Here is a 12682-nt window from a genome sequence, read left to right on the forward strand (position 1 = left end):
CATGTCTCATTAGTTTCAATGAGATGTCTTATAATATAGATTGAATATAAATTAACAATTAGACATTAAATATTAAATAAATTCAACATCAAGAATATATTAAAATTTAAAATTTAATGCATTAATTTAAGAGGGTAACCATTTTTCTTGGATAATAATTAAAGGTGAATAATTTTAAGTTAAACTACCTACATGCAGAAAAAAATATGTAGCAAATAAAACAATTCAATTTCAAAGAGAAAAAAATCAGGGAAGAAAATGATATATATATATATATATATATAATTTTCTAGTTGACACTTGAGGTTATTTTTACAATTTTAAAATTTATACTTCCTCCGTTCAAAAATATAAAACATTTTTTGAAAAGTTAGATGTTAAAAAAATATAAAGCATTTTTAGTCTTTTGAAGTGTAATCATTACTTTTTTTTTTCAAAAGTATCCCTATTGATGAATGACTTTATGTTTATTGTGAGATGTTTAATAGCGGTAAATATAAAAAGATAAAATTAATTTAAAAGTAGGTAACTACTTTATTAGAGAGTAAAATTTGATTAAAAATATTTTATATTTTTAAACGAATGGAGTAGATCTTAAATCCATTTAGAAGAATCTTCATAATTTGTAGATATCACAAGATATATGACACATTGTATATCAACCAAAGCTATTCTGATTTGATTTATATCTTTTCAATTTGTGAAATCTTGAATTCACTTAAAAAAATTACCCTAATATTTCATTTAATAAAAAAATCATATGCAAATCTCACTTGCACAATAAAAACCACAAATCGTTTCCCATATATAAATCATAGAAGTATTAAATATGTGTCAGTAGTTTATATAAAAAAATACTCATTCCCTTTAATATTATAAAACACTTTTAATTAATTTATAGTTTTAATAAATTAATTAATGATATTTAAAATTATACTTGAAATTAACAAGAATCTATTATGGTTTTAACAAGTTAAAAAATAATAATGACAAATAAGGACCTTATAAGAATATTAATATCAAATTAGGACTTTTCAACATTGATGTTCCTAAATTTTAGTACTCCTTCTACCATGTTTCAATACTAAAGTTTCTAATTTGACATTAATGTTCTTACTAGGTGCTTACTTGTCATTCTCCCTAGAAAAAATGATAGGAAGGGTTTAGTTTTATGTGTTAGTTATTCATTAATAAGTATCCGTTTGGTTTTGATAACAACTTATTCATGATTGATAACAACACATTGTGACATTTAACAAGTAGAATAAGTAAAGTTTTGAAGCCCTCAATTTGTAATTGTCTATATCAGATTAATAAGTGACATTTGTAAAATAACAACAATTCATTTGAAATTAACAAGAATCTATTATGGTTTTAACAAGTTAAAAAAAATAATAGGAACGGTTTAGTTGTACGTGTTAGTCATTCATTGATAAGAATTCATTTGGTTTTGACAACGACCTATTGGTGATTGACAACAACACATTGGAATGTTTAACAAGGAAAAGGAGCAAAGTTTTGAAGCCCCCAATTTGTAATTGTCCATATCAGATTAAGAAATGACATTTGTAAAATAACAATAATTTATTTAAAATTAACAAGAATCTATTATAATTTTAACAAATTAGAAAAAATGATATGAAGGGTTTAGTTATATGTGTTAACCATTCACTGACAAGTATCTATTTGCTTTTGACAATAACGTATTCATGATTGATAATAACATATTGGAACGTTTAACAAGTAAAATAAGTGAAGTTTTAAAACTCCCACTTTGTAATTGTCCATGCACATTAACAAGTAATATTTGTGAAATAACAACAATTCATTTGAAATTAACAAGAATTTATTATAATTTTAACAAGTTAGAAAAAATAATAGTAAGGGTTTAGTTATACGTGTTAGTCATTCATTGACAAGTATTTGTTTAATTTTGATGACAAGCTATTCGTAATTAACACAATACATTTGGACATTTAACAAGTAAAATGAGTGAAGTTTTGAAGCTCTTAATTTATAATTGTCTATATCAAATTAACAAGTAACATTCGTAAAATAACAAGTTTTGTTCAAAAATTAACAACACACATTAGGTTATTATATGAAAGTGGTTTTGTGCTTGGTTTACTACTTGTAATTTTTTTGTTTTGCCATATATATATATATATATATATTAAAGGGCTTGGGCCACCAAGGTCATGGGATTAAACACACCCTTGGCCACCTAAAAACTTCAATTCTTAGATAAAATGTCGTTGGTGATGGAGCTCTAGTGACAGTAGGGGCTCTAGCGACTTCCTTGCTGACGGCGATGGGGATTTTTGTTTTTTTTACTATGAGGGGTACTTTGATCTTTTCATCTATGGAATTAATACGTTAGAAGGACTAAGAATTGCAATACTATTATCAAATTATTTGGTCTTTGTAGAATATAAATTTTATACGGTGCCCTTGAATGCTATTTTTCTTATAAAAAATGACAGCACACTCATAAATGGAAATTGGTTGATTGAGATCAAGACTCCATGAACATAAGATCGGACCATATAATCCAATCAGTTGGACCGCTGGCCCGACATTCCAACGGCTTGATTTTCATCAAATAACTGTTTCTAGGGTTGAACCGAGTCAAGTCGGATTGAGAGGCCATGAACCTAGCAACTGTTATTAACCCGAAACCGAGACTTGACAAGTTGAGCCTATTGCACGGTTCAACTTTGATACCACGTGTCCCCATTAAAAAATCTGATATGAGCACATGTTCCCAAAAATAACGCAAATATTGGCTAATACGGCTTCGTCGAAGGACTATTGAAATATTGGAATTAGAATAATATACAAGGACTAGAGCATTGGAATATTGAAATTAAAATTATACAAACACTGGAATGTTGAAATTAAAATATATATACAAGGACTCAAGAGTCATTGACAATTAGCCTCTGTTTTTTTTTTTTTAATAAAAGGCAATCCGGCTCTCTACAATTGCTATAAAAATGCAAAAATTGACAAGGTGGTAGGAGGCTGGTTCAGGGAATGCAGTTTTGGAGATGTTTCCAGGAAATTGATATGAATAACATGATTACTTATAGATTTTATATTTTATCTGGAATGGAATTGAGTTGATATTGAAAATTATATTAATTTCTATCTAACACTCCACTCAGTTTCAAAATTATTAGACTGCCCAACTCTGACAATATATGCATATATATATATATATATATTAGGTTTTTAGAACAGCAACACATACATACATGCATATACATATATATATAGAACAAGCAAAGGAAAAAAAAGATTACAGTACATAAATATAAAATGGAACCTGAGGATAGCGAAAAGATCAAAAGGGGCTGATCTTGCTGGCCAACTTTAATAAAAACTCAGGAACAAGGCATCTTCTTGGAGGTTCTGTTACATTCTTTGCAAGAGCTTCATCATCACCAGCATGTATGACAGAAACTACATGTTCAAATAGGTCGTCTTTACCACCTCAGAATGGATCCTGATTATGATCAAGGTGCAAGACATCATTGGACAAGAAAAGTTAGCAGAGTTACTCAATGCACAAGCATGTTGTTTGCTTAGTTAGTTTAGGATGTTAATAAATTCAGAATATGTGAGTCATTTAATTGGACTCAAGCTGTATATGCTCTCATGAACACATGAAAGTGAAATACAATATGACTGATTCTTTCCATTCTATATATCTCAGGAAGTTCCAGCACAAGACCAATCCTCACGATTTATCTGACCATGTTTTTGTTCAAGTATAATTTTGTTCAAATGTCATGTACTAAAACGATACTATGAAATCCATCAAAGATTAAATACTCTAAGCTATCCAAAAAAAAACTTGACTGCTAAAGTGTAACAAAAAATCTGATAAACACAATAGCTGGTACTGAAGTCATTTTTGGATGACCAGCATAGTTTCAGTCCATTAAGGCTAAAACTACCAATAAAGTAATTTAGCTAATAAGGAAGGGAAGAGGCCCACTTCAGCATCAAAACAAACTTGTGTGTTTTACTATGACATATACATAGCCTACGTTGGATTATTGTACGCATATCCATTATTAGTGTTTTTGCCCTTGTTTAAATGAGTATCTGATCAAATAGAAAGAAAGTTTGCATCAGATCAAATAATAAACAACTATGGATACCTCAAAAAAAAAAAAAAAAAGAAACTCCACCTGCATGCAATCACTTGGTATAGAAAACCACACCCCCCCCCCCAAACCTTTAAAACCAAAAATTATAGTTGAAGAGAGTAAAGTTAGAGACCAATTAGATCACAACTACTGGAATATAAACAAGTTAGAGACCAATTAGGACACAACTACTGGAATATAAACCAAGTTCCACCTTTCACCACATGGCTCACCAGTCAAAATTTTTTAGGACTTCACAACTCTGTGTTGGATTAAGTGGATAAGCATTTTCCTCATGTGAAAGAACCTGCGCATTAGCTATAGCGCAGAGGTAATGAGGTATATGAGCACCACATGACCAAATGCTAACTGTTAACGGCTAAACACTTCAGACCACATTGATTAGCCTTTTATCAAGCCACTAAGCCAGCTGGGCTGCTTAGAAATAGATTAGCAAAATTTTCATGTACTCTGCTTGGAAGTTAAAAATGGAATGGCTGCTTGGAATTTGGAGAAATTATCCTTTAACCAATTGCACAGCCTGAAAGTGTGAAGAGATTACCGCCCAAAGATCTCCTTTCTATCAAAGAACTTCAACATCGAATTATAATTAGGGAGCCACTTAAATATATATCTAGCTACATACTATTATGGTGTACTACTATGTCAGAGATGTAAAGCTGAATCTGTCCAAACTAAAGGGAACAGGAGACTAGAAGGCCATTGCGAAGACCCCAACCATAGTTGAAACCAATATTGCAAACTTCCTAATTTTGGATTTAGTGTTTTCCACATCCCCCTACCTAGTACCATCGCTTTGTCACCCTCGCTATTACTCACAAATCTGTTCTCTAAGATACTGCATAAAGCTTGTCGAAAAGCATCTCAACCTTGAACGGTGATATCACCACAATTATTGCAAAATGAATTTATCAATAAACTGCTTTATGTATATGAAAGCAATTTTACTGTAAATTTTAGGCAAGTTTAGGCATTGCATTATCAAGTTTGGGCATCAATATAAATGCAGCCTTCATCAAGACAAAAGAAGCCCAATTCCAAGCTTACCAGCTTCAATTATAGTTCCACATAATTGGCAACATTATTTCCTAAATGTTGGAGATTGCAATATACACAATATAAAGCCTGTATGTAGAGTCTACAAGCAGTAAAATTAAAAACCAAAAAATGATACCACTTATCACTTATTTGGAGAAACAAATCTGTATGTGTTTTTCCATCTTATAGAACCAACTCAGTTCTTCCACCCACCTTCTTTAGAGCGTCAGCAAACCTTTTACTGTAAAGTGTAACAAAGTACTTATCAAAATCTGAAACCAATAAATAAAAGTTGCTAGAAGTTTGATGAAAATAATTACTGGTTTAGCAAAGTTAAAAATATATAATTTAAGCTTCCATATATAGAATATAACATTTGGCGTTTTGACCAAATATATTACAGATACAGTACAAAGGGAAAAAAACAACCTAGAGTCCTACTAAAGATATTTACTGTGATGATATTAAGAGCTAATGAGGCTTTATTATAGCACAAATGGAATAGATTGTAAGAATATTGTCAAAATACTTCATAATTTTCCTTCAATGGAGAGGTAATATATTAGACGCTCTAACAACAGAGAAATTTTAAGACTGCATACTAACCTGGAATCTGACGGTATGAAACAATCATCACTTCCCTGAAACAGAATAATAGGAGGCAAGAGAGGAATGGCATCTTTAAAGCTCGGTCCAGAACCTTGACTTCTGGGGAAAACTTCTTCAAAGATTGTTCACCTTCCATTATTCTGCAATAAAACTCAGTCTTATAAGGAATAAACACCAATTTTTTTTTCGGAAGGGGCTTGACCTAAGCAAGAGGGGGACATTAGATATCTATAATTAACAAGTTTTAGAGAAGAAACCTTAAAAAAATGCAACGATACAAGCCACGTTGATGAAAGTGATCCACTAAATCCAATAAGTTGTAACTGTAAACATATAACAAAGTTAACAGATGTGCACTTGATCATATATAAACTAATTGATCAATGAACACAAGCGCTCATATTTATCAATAGCCATGCTTTCTCCACACTAGCAAATGTGTGATGGCATTTTTTTATTGGGAGTTTTTCACAGCAGCTTGAAGGAGGAATAGGAGTTTAATGTTGGAATTCATAAGTCATGCATTATTTATAAAGCAATGGGTATTGCTTAAGAGTTTGAGTTTAAAGCCCAGAATGCATGTGGCCCTGAAGCCCCTTTATCCTTTGTTGTATGTTTTAAGATGTAATTAGCAGTCTACTCAAATCAAGTAACTGGTACTATAACACTATTACCCAGCTAGTGGAATGTTGAACAAGCTATTTATGAAGTGATGAGCATAGTTCCTTAGCAAGGTAACAACATTCTTCACTAAATATCGACCATTCAAAAACCTATAATGAGATATCAAAGGTATAAAATAGACATTCTATGCCATTAATTATAACACTTGACTAGCTCAGGAGGCAATTAGGAGATCCAATCAGCTGTCATAAAATGCTATATTTATTTTCAACCATCAAATCCATAGGCTTTCCTTAGGATTTTTAATCCACTTTCATATTTCACGCCTTTGTCCACAAAGGAAAAGGAGCTACATAACATTTGAGTTTTAGTTAAACAGCTGGCAGAGAGATGTTGCTCACAATAGCCACAAAGGCAATAACTATATTATGCTCCGATCTTACAATATTATCACAAACAAAAATTATGAGTAGTAAACAATGAGTTCATCAAAGACATAACAAGATAAAGCTTCTAATAAGGAAGTACATCTATAATCAATAGACAACCAAGATTAGTGGCCATCATATTCTCATAAAGAAACAGAGTTTTTCCCTCCCGATAAACGAAAATTAGCTTTTATTCTGACTGCTTGGTCCAATAAAGCACAAGCAGAAATATGAGCACCAGCAGATTGCCCCATTAGATAAATCCTATTACAAATTTATAAGTCGAAAAATCAATCTTATAGCAGAATGGGAAGTAACGTTGTGGCATAAGATATAATAGCATGTCGCCTATTAGGGTCACCTCCGTAATCACAGCAACGTTTTTCACAACGCAAGAAATTCCTTGTGAAACATCTTTGACCATATCACTGATGGTTCCCTGGGGAAAATTTCTGCATCCATAGATTATTAGTCTCTTAAAACTCTAACTATCGCATAGGCTTTGCAATTTATATCTCATAATTATGCCCATTGTCACCCTTTAAGCCACAGTGACAACCATGAAAAGCTCACTTGCCATTGAAACAAATTTATCAAATTAAAAACTATACCTAAATTGTTTAAGATATGAATAATGTGCATATTTATCCTTAAAAAAATGTTACACTTTTCACATTTATAATGATTAAATAAATAATTCCAGTACAACTTGAATATATGTATCATTTAACAGGAATGATAGGCCTAATATCTTGCAAAATTTGAGGTAGTCTTCTGCACATTACTTTAACCTTGAGAAAGTAAAGCGGAATTTATTAAAAATTAAACTAAAAAATAGTTTTGAAAAAAAAGACATAGCAGGAAGCAAACACCCCTGGAGCTGTGATTAGCCTAGAGACCTAGACTTAATTGTCCTAAAAATAGACTACAAGATGTACTACTCCCTTCAATCTCATTTATAAGTCACATTTTAAGAGGTCTATTTAATCTCATTTATAAATTATGGTGCAATTTTTTAGGTAATATTTAAAAGATATTTTTAAAATTATCCTTCATAAGAGAAAAAAAGTAATACAGTATTACTTTTTAAATTTGTTATACAGGGATATATTTAAAATTCTACACACTTTCATTTTTGGCATTTTTTTGCATTGGTGTTGATAAAATTAATAGAAATAATTTATAAAGAAGACAGGAAAACTACATTTGTCATTAGAAAAAAATATGCCAAGTTTGACTATACGTAGATGAAGCGTCAATCTTACACTGTTTGAAAGTAGAATCGAGACCACTTACCTGTAATCAATGATTGCCACTATAATGTCTCTTTCTGCCAACTGCAGTCCCAAAAAGGACCCTAGGCTTTATACCTAAATCATTATGAAAACAGAAAAATTGAACTTTTAATCTTACTGTGCTTCCACTAATTATTTTCCTCAAAAGAATGTGATGAACTATTTAAACTTACAGCTGCATCAACCAAGTCCTACTAGTTAGTGTCTATTTTTAAAATTAATTTCAAAACTACAGGGTAAAGGGTATGCTTCCTGATTAAAGCAGCAATATAAAGTGACAAGTTAAACTAAGTTGTCTCATCTCATGTATACACAAGTTAATATCACTTCCAATCGTGCTCATACTCAATGCCATTCAGATGTGTTCATTTAAAGCACAAACAATATGTTTGCCACTTCAGAAGATACCCAGAATTTCCAAGTGAAGATAAAACTTTAACATGTGAAACACTGTTTGAAGCTTTGTTTCTATCATAAAGCCAGGTCCACAATACAAGCCTCCCATTTCCAATCAATTGGAAGCCCTTCCAACATGAATCTCTATCAGGGAATTTATCATAGAAACAAAGCTTTAACGTTGTGAAACAGGAGACTAGAAAGGGGGAGGGAGAAATAGAAGGAAAAGTGGGAGGAAATAGAGAGAAAATTAAGTGAGAACTGTAACACATCATTGACTGAAGTAGAACTCCTCTCTATAGTGGGCAGCAGTCTGCTATTTAAATGACAAAAATGCTTAACACAAAAGGAATTACAAAGCCTTATTATGCTCAAAAATTAAAGTTGTGAAGTAAACTAACTAATGAATTGAAGCAACATCATGTCTATCTCAAATCACTCACCCAATAATCCATGCTCCCCCGGTTACAAATATCAAAACTGGTTTAGGTTCACAAATATTAGCAGGTGAATCTAGATCCATCCTGCAAAACCACCATTTGAAACTAGAATACTAGGCATTCAATAAATAACATAAGTCACAGGATATAAAGAAATATTTTTAAAAAACTTAACAAATTATGTATTTAATTTACTTGTTTCTCAGCATATTTTCATAAATAACACTCTGCTTTACTCGCTTTGAGAATAAATAATAATATGCAACTGCGGGGATCACCAAAAAAAAAAAAAGTACTGCATTCCACGAATGTGGTGATATCGCTACTTACCAGTTACAACCATTTATGAAACACTTTTTAACATAATGACTAGCTTTCATCCCCTTCCCAAGAAGAAGAAATTATAGCTTGAAGTATAGGAGCAGAACTAAATATCAGGATGGCCAACATGAGAACCAATACAAAATAAAGTAAATTTATTATTGTATCACCAACTATTTAAGTGAACAGGAGCTAGATTGAAGGAATATGTTCTAAGTAGTCAAAAAGTGCCCAAGAAGAAAGGTTTAGAAACAAAGAAACCATTCATCGAAAAACCCAAAAAAAAAAATTGAAACAAAGAAACAAGAATTATGGTTTAGAATCAAAGAAACCATTCATCAAAAACTGCACAAAAGTTGCATTAAAATTGCATTGTAGATTATTCCTTTATAGAAAAACAGAATATTAGACCAAAAAATGAATTCATCTGACTAAGGACTCCCTAAAGAATCTACATTCTTAAGATGCCAGCCTAACACCAGCTCTAGCTAATGTATTGCAGGCTTTTCACAAAAAAGATCTCTTCTTAATTACTGCACAACATTTTGATCTGATCCTTAAATCGGATTACCCAGCATAAAACAATACCTGGGCTCACCTTCTAACAATCAATATCATGATTAAGCATAACATTATACACCATATCTGGTTATGGACATGACTTACAACTCGCTACTATGACTACTGTTGAAAACAGGAATCAGTGACAAATGAAAAAAAAAAAATGAAAGATAGAAATTCATTAAAACTAAAGAAAGTATTAAACCACAAACAAAGTTATAATAGATATAATAGCAGCACTGACTCTTTTCAGCAGAAAATTCAAGAAGTTGCACCGCGTAATTTTATTCCCTTTTTTATATCTCTTGCCAACACGTATAGAATGTCTGAACAGATTCTGCGAAGCACAAAAACATCAATAAAGGAGTCATCTTTAACGCCGCCGGGGGGGGGGGGTGTCAAAGAACAAGTTTACGATGCATCAGTGAAATAGCGATTGGACATATTAAATTTGGTTACAGCGCCATACCCTGTCCAAATTTGGCTTATTCTTCACTTTTCCAATTTCAAAATTCAAAATTTCTGGAAGGGATACATTAAATATGAACAGTGAGTTCATTGTTATTGATCGCAGACCTTTCAACAAAACTCTTTACTTATGATATATAGCCATTCAAAGAAATTTGCGTAGCAAAATTACACCTGTAAATCTCAGGTTTTCCAACATGAATGATTCAAAAATAAATAATCAATAATAAATAAAGTATAGATATGAAATCTGAAGCAAATAAACAAAAAAATAAGGTACCATCCTCATCAAATCCAGGTTAAAAAAAAAAAAAATCTTTGTCAAATCCAATAGGGGTAATTTGAATGAGCATAACTACAGAATGATCATGTTTAATATGAACTATGAAGAGACATTCCAATGCTAACAACAAAATCACCGTAAAGCACATATTAAACATGGAAGGGGTTTTGGAGATTCCCTCCCCTCCCTCCAACCATACAAGGGGTACGCCTTTTGTTTTCTCTTCCTCGCCCTCGACCTTCGTTCAGATTCGCTGCCACTGCACCGGTCGGTTTTCCTTTCTCCTTTTTTCTCTTCCTCTCACCCTTCTCTTCTCTCCTATAGCTGTGTCTTCTGGATTCCAAGCTTCCTCTGGTTCAGCTTGTGTCTTTCATCCTCCATTCAGATTCAAGTGCAGATGTCGTCGCATGCTTCATTCTTCGTGCCTGTCGGCCATTTTCAGGTGACTCCAGATTTACTAAGTGATTTTGACTTCTGGGTTCTCCGATTTGATGATATTAGTTTGCATTATGAGTTCTACATTTTTAAATGTTCCTCTGTTATTTTTATTTTTTAAGCTTACGATGATCTGGTACTCTTCATTATCCTCTCATGGGCTCGTTTTTTCTCTCGTTACCAGCTGCTGTCAACATCTTCTTCAACAGATGGTTCGCATCACTATCATGTTGCTTCGCTGCATGACCGATGCCTTGCACCTCTGGACCATGGGCAAGCTCCGTTTTGCAAGTGGTCGTCAATACTAGCCATCGCTTGGCAGCTCTTCGCTATCGCAGGTCAAGATTGGCTTCTTCTTCAACCTTTGTCATCCTCTCTCTACCTCAGGTTACCATCTCGTTCTCCTCCTTAATTTTTTCTGTTACAGTAAACAATTTTCTCGGACTAAATTTTCTCAACTATTGCATTGCCAACATCTTTAGGTAAGGTTCTTGGATTTTATCGGTTGAACAATTGGGGTAGTTTTTGGGAGGTGGTTTTTTTTCAGTTAAATCATGTATGTATCGTGAGTGCGTCCGCTGTTTTATGGTTTTTGGATAAGATTTTTAAGTTCAATCTTGAATTCCAGCTGGATTTTCCGGCAGAATGAAGTGTTTGTTGAGGATTTTACTGCTATTTCCAATATTTGGCTTTCTGATAGTTCATCTACCTATATATGTTGATATGAACTTTTTAGCTCTTCCATAAATGACAATATTCAAAAAGATTGAGGGGACTACCGCATGCGGTTAATGTTGAGGACATTAACACTATGAGAAGAGATATGAAATTAGTGACTAAAAGGCATCCCTCATTTTCATTGGATTGACCTTGATCATGGATAACACCTTGATGAATTGAAAAATTCTAATTTCAATTATCCCGGTACAGCTTTTATTTGTGACTTTTTGAATTTAGTTCCATTTATCTTCTTCCCGTTTCAAGGATATTTTCTCCTCTGGAACGTGGCATTTCAAATTGATAGACAATAATTGCGATTATCCATGTACCATATAATTGTTACAGATGATGTGTATATGAAGGTTTAATCATCAGTCATTATCAGTACAATTTGGTAGTTAGTTAAATGTGAGACATGGTTCCGTAATTAGCAGTGCAATTTTTTAATTCATTATGCTTCCAGAGCTTGAAAATATGAGAAGTCTACAGATGATGTATGGGGTAAATAAAGCTGATTGAACCAATTTTATGGCTGGTATTCTCTTGGTTATGCGTATTTACTGTCAATTTGCATTATGGAAATTTCTGTTAAGAAATTTTACCAAGAGATGCTTAGTAAAATCATCTCCCGTGAAGCTGCAGAAATTAGGTTTTTATTTTTATTTTATTTTTTTGGTTGGTTGTTATGATGCAAATTTCTTTATTGATCATAGCAAAATTTACTTATTTGATGTGAAGATATAGAGACTTTAAATGATAAAGATGACTCGTCCAGTCATCCTTAAAGTCAAAGGTTGGACTTGGAGATAAAAGCTGATGTAAACCATTCAAGTGGCATCTACATTATTGTGCGTATGAAGCAGGATTGACTGAAGTTATTTATAAA

General features: G+C 32.4%; 1 pseudogene; it reads right to left on the minus strand.

The window, feature by feature from the left end:
• Positions 1–3346: 3346 nt before the first annotated feature.
• Positions 3347–10449, minus strand: LOC129302645 (isoprenylcysteine alpha-carbonyl methylesterase ICME-like; annotated as a pseudogene).
• Positions 10450–12682: the final 2233 nt, after the last annotated feature.

Source organism: Prosopis cineraria, unplaced genomic scaffold, assembly GCF_029017545.1.
Source record: "Prosopis cineraria cultivar Desert tree isolate PC_DT_omini unplaced genomic scaffold, ASM2901754v1 PC2, whole genome shotgun sequence".
Classification (NCBI taxonomy): domain Eukaryota; kingdom Viridiplantae; phylum Streptophyta; class Magnoliopsida; order Fabales; family Fabaceae; genus Prosopis; species Prosopis cineraria.